General features: G+C 42.2%; 2 protein-coding genes across 2 annotated transcripts in view; both read left to right on the top strand.

The window, feature by feature from the left end:
- The window catches only part of LOC132384701 (uncharacterized), a 44667-nt gene that overhangs the window by 659 nt on the left and 32801 nt on the right, over positions 1–11207 (top strand). The window lies entirely within an intron of this gene.
- LOC132384700 (vitamin D3 receptor-like) overlaps positions 1–11207 on the top strand; it is a 211624-nt gene that overhangs the window by 188251 nt on the left and 12166 nt on the right. The window lies entirely within an intron of this gene.

Below are 11207 nucleotides of genomic sequence, written 5' to 3'. Positions count from 1 at the left end.
ACTGCTGCCTCACAGTTGTAGTGAGTTAGTTGGATGTTGTGACCTTGGTAAATTATCCCTAATGTGTAAGGTACGGAGTAGATTATGGGGAGAACAGTGTAATGGCTGGTGTATGATGTGCATGGATTTAATGGGCTGAAGGGTCTGTTTTCTTGCTGTATGCTAGTGGTCACCAACCCATCGATTGTGATCGACTGGTCCATCTTTGAGACTTTCCCAGTAGATCCCAAAAAAAAAGAAAATTAAATACACAAATACTGTTGAGAGATTGTTTCCGGGTTGTGGAGTTTTAGTTCCGTTCTTTCTGCCCAGTGCGCATGCGTGTAGTTTCCCTGCACTATGCAGTGTACTTCAGTGGTCCCCAACCACCGGGCCGCGAGGAAACGATATGAGTCAGCTGCACCTTTCCTCATTCCTGTCAAGCCCACTGTTGAACTTGAACCCACGTGAGGTCATCAGTCGCCTAAACGCAGTGATCCCCTTGCGCCAGGGATCACTGTTTGGCTTTGGGTGGCCAGCGGGAAGTGCTGTTGCTACTGGCTTGGAGCGCGGACAGATGGGCGCTGCCTCTAAACCTGTTTAGCACACCGAATGTTCGTAGGGAACCCGGTGCTAAGATATTCACAGACGACCTAATTCGGGCTCAGCATTTCATAAGTAGCAGAGCAGTTACCTCGCTGCGATCTACTGAAAGTCATCCCTCCAGCCAAACTTTTGTCGGCCAATAGATAGATTCAACTGACCTACAAGAGGGGCGGGTGCGTGCCCTGTTGCACTCCTTGCTGGGTCGGTCGCTCTCTCCGGATTGCGACCACCGTGGCCCTGGCATGGGGACCTCCAGCCCTGACTTTGTCCTCTCACCCGACCCACGACCAGCCACACCTGGCCAAGGCAGCTGGCGGGAGGCTGGAGTTCGGGCCTGGAGGCTGTCTAATGAGGCAATGCAGCCCTCAAAACTGCTTTGGTACCCTGAGTCCAAGCACCCTGCACTTAAAGACAAACCCGTTGAGTTTTTTGAGCAAAAAAAACATGAGCAAGTGGGACAGAGCTAAGTGCTGAGAGCCACAAAAACTAAATTGTGGAATAGACTGGACATAAGGAACCTGCTTCGAGTATCGGTGTATTCCGGTCGTGTTTAACCCCCCCCCCCCCACCCCCGTCGGCCGGTCCACAAGAATATTGTCAATATTAAACCAGTCCTTGGTGCAAAAGGATGGGTACCCCAGGTGTTTATACATTATTTCTACTTCCAGGTTGCGGGGTTTTACTTCGGGCCTTTTCTGCCCCGGTGCGCATGTGTGTAACTAATCAATCTGGGGTCGATCTTGCCTTTCACTGAGGCCGAGATAGGGGATCTTGGGCTTAAAAAGGTTGGTGACCACTACTGTATACCTATAAAGTGGAATATTGGGTCCAGAGCTCCCCAGTACTCCACTGCAGCTTCAGCTGAAGTTACCACGCACGTAGACAAAGAAAATGCAGGCCACCATTTGTAGGAAAGATCAGTTTAATTCTGCTTGTTTCAGTATTGGGAGCCAGTGGCAGTAATCCTCCATTTCACTGTTGCATCTCCTGAAACCATAGCTAGAGATCCTTTGCGCTAGCAAGGTGTTGTCAGCCTCTCACCATGCCACCTCCCCTCCCTTGTCCATTAACATAACTTTCTATAGAGCTGTCAATGGGCTGTCTTTTTTTTAGCTCATGTTCCATGTGAACTGGAAGCAGCTGTGAATGTTGATCTATGGCTTGGACTTCATGTACTAAGAGCAGTTGGCCCAGGCTGACCTGAGCCAAGTTGAAGGGCTGCAGCTGGGACAGCAGGCTGTGTTTGGCATACTTTTCACTGTATGTCACCCTAAATTTAGCAAGTACATTTCTCTACCACTCCCAAGCTCAGCTTCGGTCAGGAAGAGTTTAATTAAAAAGTACAGGAGGAGTAATATTCTCCAGATTCTTTACATTAGCTTATTCCCAATTTGCATAATGTAACTGCAGTGTGCACTGTCTACAGTATGCGCTGCTGTAATTCTCTCAAGTTACCCCTCAACACCTCAATGTACATCCACCGAGGATAAGGCAAAGTGCATGGGAACACCATCAACTGCAGTTTCCCCTCCAGGTCACACTCAATCCTGATTTGGCAATCTATCACTGTTCCTTCATTGTCATTGGATTTTAAATTGCATTTAATACATTTGATGAAGTAGCAATCAAGCAACCGTTTTGTCAGGGGTGGTGTCAAACTTCTTGTGTTGTTGGAGTTGCTCTCAAGTGAGGAAATTTTATCACATTGTGCTTAGCAGAAAGGCTTTAGGGCATCAGGAGCACAGGATCCCCATCCTCTGATCTTATCCCCACAGTATCTATTTAGCTGGTCCAGTTGATCTTCTGATCAATGGTGAACCTCCCAGAATGTTAACAATGTTAAGCTGGCAATGGTAATATCAAGAGTAGTTCTGTCATATCAGAGGCACTTTTATGGCATGAATTCTACTTGCTGCTTATCAACCCACGTCTGAATGTTGCCACAGGCAGTCATGGACTAGTTCATTGCTGAGGAGTTGTAAATGGAATTGAAGTGTGCAATCATCGGCAATAATTCCTACCACACCTTATGCTGGAAGGAAGGTCACTGATGGAGCAGCTGAAAATGGTTGGGCCCAGGACACATCCCCAAGGAACCACAGCCTCTTTCTTCCTTTAGACAAGGAAAGACTCCAGCTGTTAGCATGTTCTCTTGATGCCTAGTTTTCCCAGGGCATCTTGACACCAGACTTGTTCAAATATTGCCTTGGTATCATGGGCAGTTATTCTCACTTCTTCACTAGAATTCAGGCCTTTAGTCTATGTGTGGATTAAGATTGTGACAATCCCCAAACAGGGCATTAGTGAGCAAATTATTGGTGAGTAATTACCACTTGAGAGCATTGCCAACATCATTTTCTACTGGTTAGCTGATGGGAGAGTGGAGTAATTAGGCAATAGGTGGCTTGATTGGATTTGTCCATTTTGTGAACACAAACAATTTTACATATAGTTACAACACTGGCATTTACAACACAGCTAGTTCTGGCGCACAGGTCTTCAGTCTTTGCTTTCAGCTGTTTCCTGATATCACATGGAGCGAAGTAAGTTGAGGGGAGACGGGTTTATGTGATGGGATCTCAGGAAGAAGCTGAGATGGATTGTCTACTTGGCATATCTGGTCAAATGCTTGTGAATGCTTCAGCCTTGTTTTGGCAATAATGGACCCTTTTGAAGATGAGTTCTTGGAGCTCCTTCCTTCTGTTAGTTATTTAATTGCCACCACCAGCACCACTCTTGCCCCTCCCCCATAGCTTCAACTAGATGGAGTAGGACTGTAGAGCTATGACTTGATCCATTGGTTCAACATGCGGGACGATGATAGAGTGTAATCAGGATTCTCTCTCCCTGTCTGCCATCCAGCCAAACTTTAATCCCAAACTGCAACTTGTGTTTCTCTAGCATTTCCCCTTCTACATCAGAGCTATTCCATGTTCTTGTTCAGTCCCCCTATAGTTTGAACTCATGTCCTCCTCACACTATACCCTATTATGCTGAGAACAGAACTTTGGTGACAAATCCTTGTATTTAAAAAGAATTGATTTGCATGGACTAACCGGGGAAGTACCCCAAGCAGTGATTTTTTTTGGAGGGGGGAGAGCAGTATGTAATGTTATTTTCACGTTTACAGATTTAAGTTTCAAACTGGATGAGAAGACTGCCCACAGTTGCTTGGACCTGTTCAAGAAAGAGACGGGTGTCATCTATCGCATGATTGGTGTTGACCCAACCAAAGTGCCAAGGAACCCAGAGCGCTTCACAGACTGGGCTGTGGTGTTGGCTGATACGCCTCTGTCATCTGGGAGGCATTACTGGGAGGTAACAGTGAAATATTCACAAGAGTTCCGAATTGGTGTGGCAGAGATTAACATGTCCCGTGAAGAATGTATTGGTGCCAATAACTGCTCCTGGGTCTATGCTTATCTCCAAAAGAAGTGGTATTCAATGTCTTCTAATGAGATGATACCAGTCAACTTCTTTGGAAAGCCTGATCGTGTTGGCTTTCTCCTGGACTGTGAGGCCAAGAAGCTGAGTTTAATAGACATTGAGGAACCTGCTGTTGTTGACACAATAACGACAGAGTTCAGAACACCACTTGTTCCAGCCTTTGCACTTTGGGACGGAGAACTCTTAACACATCCAGACCTGGACATTATACAAGGCATCTGAATCTCTCTCACCTGCCAGTCACGATGCCTGATGTCTGGCCTTCATTTTACTCACTGTGTGCTTGTGAGTCATTTTTAAAGATGTGGCTTCTTTTGTAACCTAGCTCCAGTTAAAGATGTATATGCAGTGTTATCCTTTGACTTTGTATGGTATCTTGAAGGCACAAGTGACTGCTTCACCCAGCTTTGAGAGCAATGTGATTTCCACAGCCAAAGGTGTTGAAAACAATTTTTAAAAAGAGAAGACAAAACATAATGAGAATTTGATCTTTGTTAGCAATAAACTGAAGTAAAAGATATTATATTTTGGCTTTAGCTGATTGCATAATCAATTCTGGAAATGCTAAACACTAACGAAGCAAAATTTTATCACTTTTGATGAGTTCCTTAACACAGGAGATGTATGGAATGACAGTGGCGTCTGGAATTGTAATCATCAGTATTCTATCTGTTGCACTGTGATATAAAAAATCTATGCAACAGCAACTTGCATTTATATGGCCCCTTCAAAATAACAAAACATTCTTTTTGTTGGGATTAAGATGGTCTGCAGCTTGAAGCAGAGATTATCTGTGATCTCCAGAATGATTCTGGAAAAATTAGAAAATTTTGGACAATGTTATATGTGGTCCAGTCATATGTGGCAGGTGTGCCAAGTTCACTCTTGTTTCAGTGATACTACTGATAACTGATAAAAGCTCTTAATTGCAAAGACAACATTCAAGCATTTACACTCTGTGCAGTATGCTACCCATCCAGGCACACACAGTGGTCGGTCTTGTGGCTTCCTTCCAAGCCTGTGACCTCCCCTTGCAAGTGTTGATCCTTGGGTCTATGTAATCCCAGTTTCTGCTGTTGTTTCAATGTTTGATAAGGAGTTAAGCCGTTTCCAAGGGCCTTCTCATTCCTATTCCTTCTCACTTGAGACACTTATCACATTGATATTCCAGTTCAGGTCTACCCCATTTTATCCACATTTGTCCTGTTGTAGCTGGACTAATGATACATGGACTGTCAAGTTTTCCACACGACCAATTATTTAGTACTCTGGTTATTGGTACCGAGCCACAGGAGCACACAATTTACATGGAGAGGTTGAGGGAGCATAGAAAGTCAATGAACTTAAGAGTGATGCATAATTTGCTCTTGTTTTTAATCACTAACTGAGTGGAACACAAACTTGGCTGTAATTTACATCTGTTTATCAAACTGGCAGAATGCTCAGGACTGACTGTTCTTGTGAATTTTGGATTATTTATGCTCTGTGAGGACTGCTACCGGCAAGGAGTAGAACAGATTTTTTTTAAAGCATTGAGCCAGAGAAAGCTTCTGCAACTCTTTGAGGACTTGAAAGAACAACTTTTGATGTACCCATGCAAAGTTTACCCTATTTTTCCCCACTTTCTCATTCCATAACCGTGCCCAAGTAATTTTGTCAATCAGTGCTGAATACTGGTCACACTCACTGCACAGTGGGCAGTACACAGTGGGTATGTATGTTTCTTCTCATCAGATTTGAGTGTAGGGCCCTAGGTATTAATCCCACTTTTCAGCTCTTGTGCTATAGCCCTGTAGATTACAGTTCTCGTAGGAACTTCTGAATGTGGAAGTTCCTACCCTATGATTGTCTCTTCAGAAAGAGCATAACTAATTGCCCATGTTTACAGGGATGCACGGCTCTATAGTTGATGCTTTGTTCCCACGATCCCAGAACCTGACCAAAACATAATAACCCAGCAGGCTGAGAGAAAAATAAGTGGGCACTGTGAATGTATAGGCTTGCAAGAAGAAAGAGATACAAGAGGAGGAAATGTAAATTTGTAAAAACGTTTAATTGTCTCTGACCTTCTTTGAATTCTCTGGCTGTCAACAAGATTTACAAGTCAATACATAAATATCACTGGTTCCATCAAATCCATAATTCTCCTCTCTGAAAGTATTAAACTTCAAATCATAAAATCTTTTCACTAATCTTTCAGAAACTAAATTTCTCCTTTAAAAGATTTTTATTTGTTATATATTTGAACATCAAATAGATCGACATTTTGTAATAACTCTGGGCCAGTTACCTCAGGAAACTACAACAATGAAGGTGGTGCAATCAAAGGAGATACCCCAGAAGTGGAGGGTGGAAGTAAAGTTGGACAGTTAGATATGTAGAATTGACTAGTATATTTACCCCTTGAAGTCGTAAATGTAAGGTTGACAATATACCAAACAAAAAGGAGGGGGCTGGTAGGACCTTAGTTTAAGATCAAAGAAGAAGCTGTAGAGACAGCTTGTAGTATCTTTACAGTCACTGCACGGAGGTGACTGAGTCAGTTACCAGTATTCATTTCCATATTGCCATAAGATACAGGAGCATACTTGGGCCATTCAACCCATCAGGTTTACTCAGTTTTCAATCATCACTGATTATTTTTCCCCAACCCCACTCTCCTAGCTTCTCCTTGTAACACTTAATCCCTTTACGAATCAAGAACCAATTGATCTCTGCCTCAAATACACCCAATGACTTGGTCTCTGCAGACCTATGTGGCAATGATTTCCACAGATTCACTACCCACTGGCTTAAATTACCCCTCATCTCAGTTTTAAAGGGGGATTCCTTTATGCTGAGGCTGTGCCCTTGGACATAGACCCCTTCCCCCCCCCCCCCCCCCCCCCCCCACCAATGGAACCTCCTCTCCACATCCACTCCTCTATCCAGGCCTTTCAGTATCTGGCAAGTCTTAATGAGATCTCTCTGCATCCTTCTGAACTCCATCAAGGATAGGCCCAGAATCACAACAGGCTGCTCCTTTCATTCCTGGGATTATTCTTGTGAAACATTCCTCCTCTGGACCCTCCCCAGGGCCAGTACATTCTTAGATACAGGGCCCAAAATTCCTCACCGTATTCCAAACACAGTCTGACCAATGGCTTTTAAAGCCTCAACAAGACCACTTTGCTTTTATTTTAGTCCACTTGAATGAATGCTAATGTTGCATTTACCTTACTTACTGCCAACTCCACCTGCATGTAACTCTTAAGGGAATCCAGAACTAAGACTCCCAAGTCCCTTTGCACTCCCAATTTTTGAATTTTTTCCCCACTTAGAAAATAGTTTGTACCTTTATTCTTCCTAACAAAATGCATAACCCCACACTGTATTCCAGATTGTTGGTAGATTGATCCCCAAGACAGTCTTAAATACACAGGGTTCAGCTGTTGTATTATGGCTTTTGTAATCTTCCCTGAATAGGAAGTTCAGTTTTGTTGCCAATTATTAAATTCCTGGGTGATGCTCTTGCACAACCAATTGTGGCTCAATTCCAGCCCATTAGAAAGATAGGTAAGGATAAAACCTACATCCCTTACTGGCAGTAAGTTCCAGACCTCCACGAATGAGTGAAAAATGAACATTTTCCTTGATTCCTGATTAACCTTTCACCAATTAACCATAATCTACATCCTCTGGTTACAACTCGATGGCACTCAACAACAATTGACCATAATCTACATCCTCTGGTTAGTGACCTCATGTTTAGGGGCGAGTCCTTCCTGTTCACCCTTTTAGGACTGCTTATAATTTTACAAACTTGAACTAAGATCTTCCACGACACTCCTCTATTCGAATGAAACTAGTCTCAGTTTAGCCTTTTTCTCCCCCTGAAAACTAAGATTCTCCAGACTTGGCAACATTGTTAGAAGTTTCAAGAGCCATTATATCCTACAGGATCTTGTAGTTACTAAAACTGAATGGTCCTCTAGCTGAGGTCTAATACATTTCCAGCTTGATCCCTTCCTGTTCTTATATTTTAAGCTTCAGACAATAACCTCAAGTATTTTGTGTATCTTAATCACCTTATCCTGTCCTGCTCTCTTTCTGGGATCTGTGAGGATGAACTCCAAGGTTTTGTTGTGCAGTATCTTATGGATTACTATGGATTCAACATAGGAGGCCCTTTCAGCCTAGAGCAACATATAAAATGCTGGAGGAATTCAGCAGTTCAGCCAGCATCTATGTTAAGTAAACAGTCAATGTTTCAGGCCAAGACCCTTCATCAATACCATTTTAATCCAGAATCTATTCTGGCCCACAGCAATCCCATTCCCCCTTCCACCCCAAATAATTTTCCCTGTAACCTGATGACTATACTTTCCCATCAGTTCTCCCAAATTCTACTATACACTAAGGGTTAATTAATAGCAGATTAATCTACTGACATGTCTTTGGGGTATGGGAGGAAACTGGGGTACCCAGAGGAAACCTACACAGCCACAGGGAAGATGTACAAGCATTCCATAAACAACACAGTCAGGAATGAACCTGTGTCATTGGATCCGTGAGGCAGTGGTTTTCCCGACTATGCTTTGTGTTCCCTTCCAAGTGCAATACTGTATCTGGTGCTCCCAGTGTGGCCTCCTGTATATCAGTGAGACTCAACATAAATTGGGAGATTGCTTCGCCAAGCACCTACGCTTTGTCTGCCAGAAAAAGCAGGATCTCCCAGTGGCCATCCATTTTAATTCCACTTCCCATTCCGACATGTCAGTCCGTGGCCTCCTCTACTCCCGCAATGAGGGCACACTCAAGTTGGAGGAACAGCACCTTGTATTCCGTCTGGGTAGTCTTCAACCTGAAGTCTTCACCATTCTCCATTCCCATTTCCCTCTCTCACTTTACCTGCCCATCACCCCCTCCTGGTGCTCCTCTCCCTTCCTTCAATGGTCTTCTGCAGTCTCCGATCAGATTCCCCATTCTCCAGCCCTGTATTTCTTTCACCAATCGATTTCCCAGCTTTTTACTTCATTCCCCCCCCCTTCACTGATTACCTACTAGTTTGTATTTTTCCTCCCCTCCCCCACCTTCTTACTCTGACTTCTCATCTATTTTCTCCAGTCCCAATGAAGGGTCTTGGCCTGAAACAGCAACCATTGATGCTTTTCCATTGATGCTGCCTGGCCTGCTGGGTTCCTCCAGCATTTTGTGTGTGCTGCAGGTATTTCCTTCCATTCCCTGCCAGTTTATGTGTCTGTCTAAATGTCTTTTAAATGTTGCTATTGTATCTGCTTCCACTGGTAATGTGTTGCAGGCACCTACTACTGTAGAGAAAAAGATTATCATGCAAATATCCTTTACACTCTTTCCCCTTACTCTTAAAGCCCTTTACATATTTGACATCTCTTTCTTTCTTTCTAAATCTTTTTATTAATATTAGTAATATGGACAGAATACAGATGATATATTGATAAAGAAATTACCAACATACACATTCCATTACATATGAAAAAAAAACATACATAATAGTTACAATATAAATGAGTTTACCAAGACATAAGCCATAAGATATATGTATGGACATAGTAAATCTAAATATTTCATAATGTATAATATAAAAAAAACAGAAAAAAGAAAGAAAAAAAACAAAAAAAAATTTATATAATGCAAAACTAACTAATCTAATCTAATAACTATAACTAATAAGTAATATAAAAGAAAAAAAAACAAACAAAAGAGAAGGAAAAAAAAAGTGGGCTGTTTATAATATCTCACAAAAATAAGTATTCATCAATGCCGTCACTTCCGGTCCTCTCAAAATACATAAGCTAAAAGCTGGGAATCAAATGTACTTGGCACAGGGTCATATTACATCATATGAAAATGTTGAATAAATGGTCTCCATAACTTTTCAAATTTAATAGAAGTCTCAAAAGTACCACTTCTAATTTTTTCTAAATTTAAACATAACATAGTTTGAGAGAACCAATTAAATACAGTGGGAGGATCAATTTCTTTCCAATTCAACAATATAGATCTTCTAGCCATCAGAGTTAGAAATGCAATCATTCGACGCCTTTTCATTAGACCCTTTTCAAAAAGGGCTTATTTCAAAACTTTATAATATAATTATGAAGATACGTTTAGAGCCTCTTTATAAGACTAAACAGGATTGGGAAAGAGAGCTTAGTTTTAGTATTTCTAGTGAGAATTGGGATAGAATTCTTCAATTAGTTAATACATCATCGTTATGTGCCAAACATTCACTAATACAATTTAAGGTTGTACATAGGGCCCATATGTCCAAGGATAAATTAGCTCATTTTTACTCTCATATAAGTCCTATTTGTGATAGATGTCATTCTGAAATTGCGTCTTTAACTCACATGTTTTGGTCGTGTTCATTTTTGGAGAAATATTGGAAAGATATTTTTGATATTATTTCTGCGGTTTTGAATATTGATTTACAACCTCATCCTATTACCGCAATTTTTGGTTTACCAATGTTAGATTCACAGCATTTATCTTCTTCAGCCCGTCGAATATTTGACATCTCTACGATGGGAAAAAAAACTAACTTGTCTGAGACTCAACTTTTATAAATTTCTATCAGGTTGCTCCTCAACCTCCAGGGAAAACCCAAGTTTGTACAACTTTCCTTATAGTTAATACCCTTTAATCCGGGCAACATCCTGGTAAACATCTTTTGCACCTTTTCCAAAGCCCCCACCTCCTCCTTGTAAAGTAATTATCAGAACTGTACATTTGGCTAGCCACAGCACGACTTCCCAGCTTTCATACTCAATGCCTCAACTGATGAAGACAGGCATGCCTTGCAACTTCTTTATCACCCTATACCAGGGGTCGGCAACCCGCGGCTCTTTCATCTCTGTGCTGCGGCTCCCCGTGGTTTGTTAGTTTTTGAAATGTAATTCAAAATTTGAAGATTATGGTGATCTTGTACAATCTAAAAACGTTGTGGCGACCCATTTCCTGGCACATCCGAACTGGCTCACAATTTGCCAGCGTTCCGGCTAAGGGAGATAGCCTACAGGGGTTTGTGAGTACGTGTCTTTTGGAGCATCCGCGCCCACGGTGACGGGTTGAGGGAGGCTTTAAAGCAAGGCTGTTTAGTTCGAATAAAGTTACCTTTAACTGCAGTGTCGTTATTTTAGCGCTGCGTGTAGCAC

Source organism: Hypanus sabinus, chromosome X1, assembly GCF_030144855.1.
Source record: "Hypanus sabinus isolate sHypSab1 chromosome X1, sHypSab1.hap1, whole genome shotgun sequence".
In the NCBI taxonomy this organism is placed as follows: Eukaryota; Metazoa; Chordata; class Chondrichthyes; order Myliobatiformes; family Dasyatidae; genus Hypanus; species Hypanus sabinus.
The sequence above is the reverse complement of the archived record's forward strand: the minus strand, read 5'-3'. Positions and strand labels throughout refer to the sequence as shown.